Here is a 2509-nt window from a genome sequence, read left to right as displayed (position 1 = left end):
GTAAGACAAACCAGGTCAGGACTTATGCAGTTAATAGTAGGGCACTGGGGAATGTTGTCGAACAGAGAGACGGAGGGATTCAGGTACAAAGTTTCTTGAAGGTGGTTCCACAGATATACAGAGTGGTGATGAAGGTGTTTGGCTTCATTGGTCAGAGCATTGAGTATAGGAGTTGGGACACCAAGTTGTGGCTGTACTTTTGGAATTGTGAGGACGGTCTGGTCGCCCTTCTTTGGGAAGGATGTTGTTGAATTGGAAATTACGGAAAAGATTTGCAAGGATTTTATCAGGGCTGGAAGGTTCGAGTTATGAGGAGAGGCTGGATGGGCTGGGACTTCTTTCCCTGGAGTGTAGCAGATTGAGGGGAGACTTTATAGAGGTTTGTAAAATCATGAGGGGCATTGATAAGGTGAATAGCCAAGGTCTTTTCCTTAGGGTAGAGGAGTTTAAAACTAGAGGGCGTGGGTTTAAGATGAGAGGGGAAAGATTTAAAAGGAACACGAGGAGAAATTTTTTTTATCCTAAGGATAGTACATATATAGAATGAACTGCCAGTTGAACTGGTAGACACAGGTACAGTTACAACAGTTAAAAGATATCTGGATCAGTGCATGGATAGGAAACATTTAGAGGGATATGGGCCAAACACAAGCAAATGGGACTAGTTTAGTTTAGGAAACCTGGTTGGCATGGATGAGTTGAACTGAAGGGTCAGTTTCCATGCTTTATGACTCTAAAATCTGGAAGTAATAGTGACCATCAATAGATGTCAATTGTCCAGCTAAAGTTCTTTAGGGAATGAAATCTGCCATCCTTAACTGGTCTGGTCTAGTCTACATATGTCTGCAAGTAATGTAGCTGCCCTGTTTTTATTCCTAAGCTCTACCTACAAAGCTTCATTCAACGCCTCATCTTATTCCTACTGCAGTAACTGACTCCTTAACTAATAATGCAAAGCCTCCTCTTTTACTCCCTCCTGTGACTCGGCTGAAGATTCTATATCATGGAACATTCAGTTACTAATCCTGCCCTTCTGTCAATGTGATGGCTACAATATCATACTTTCCTTATTCCCTTGAAAATTAATACAGCTGCACTCTGCCTGACTTGATTGTTTTGCCATATGATGCTGTGCCCTTATGTACCACCTGGCTACATTTGTACACCACCTCATGGCACCTTTCTTTATTCATTCATGGGATGAGGGCATTGCTGGCTAGGCAGCGTTTATTGCCCATCCCTAATTGCCCAGAGGGCAGTTCAGAATCAACCACGTTGCTGTGGGTCTGGAGTCACATGTAGGCCAGACCAGGTAAGGATAGTGTTTTCCTTCCCTAAAGGACATTAGTGAGCCAGATGGGTTTTTCCTGACAATTGACAATGGATTCGTGGTCATCTTTCGATCCTTAATTCCAGATATTTATTGAATTCAAATTCCACCATCTGCTGTGGCAGGATTCAAACCTGGGTCCCAGAATGTTATCTGGGTTTCTGGATTAACAGTCTAGCGATAATACCATTCGGCCATTGCCTCACCTGTTTGTCTGCAACCATTTCAATTATTGTCTTTTTTTTGTTCGTTAATGAGATGAGGGCATTGCTGGCCAGGCAGCATTCATTGCCTATCCCTAATTGCCCAGAGGGCAGTTCAGAGTCAACCACATTGATGTGGGGCTGGAGTCACATGTAGGCCAGACCAAGTAAGGATGGCAGTTTATTTCCCTAAAGGACATGTGAACCAGATGGGTTTTTCCGACAATCAATTCATGGTCATCATTAGAGTCTTAATTCCAATGTTTTTTATTGAATTCAAATTCCACCATGTGCTATGGTGGGATTCGAACCCAGGACCCCAGAACATTATCTGGGTCTCTGGATTAACAGTCCAGCAATAATACCACTAGGTCATCGCCACCCCCAATTTTCTTGTCTTCTCCCTGTAACCTTTGATCCCCTTATTAATCAAGAACCTAAGTATCTCTCTTCTAAAGATGCTGAATGACTTGGCCTCCACAGCTTGCTGCGGAATGAATTCTATAGATTCACCAATCTCTGGCTGAAGAAATACTAGCTCAACTCCGTTCTGAAGGGTCTTCCCTTCACTCTAAGGCTGTGTCCCGAGGTCCTAATCTCTCTTACTAGTGGAAACATCTTCTCCATGTCCATTCTATCCAGCCCTCTCAGTATTCAGGAACTTGAATTGAATTCCATGTCTCCCCTGCCAACCCCACTCCCTCAATCCTTCTAAACTGCACGAAGTACAGATCCAGGATCCTCAACTGCTCCTCATATGACAAGTCCATCATTTCTGGGATTATTCTTGTGAACCTTCTCTGGATCTCCTCCAAGGCCAACACATCATTTCTTAGATACAGGTCTCAAAACTGCTCACAATATTTCAAATAAAAACCGAAAGAACTGCGGATACTGTAAATCAGGAAATAATTCACAATATTTCAAATGCAGTCTGATTGGATCCTTATACTGGCTCAACAGTAAATTGCTGCTC

Source organism: Rhincodon typus, chromosome 8 (genome assembly GCF_021869965.1).
Source record: "Rhincodon typus isolate 14 chromosome 8, sRhiTyp1.1, whole genome shotgun sequence".
NCBI classification, from domain to species: Eukaryota; Metazoa; Chordata; class Chondrichthyes; order Orectolobiformes; family Rhincodontidae; genus Rhincodon; species Rhincodon typus.
Note: the sequence above shows the minus strand (reverse complement) of the source record.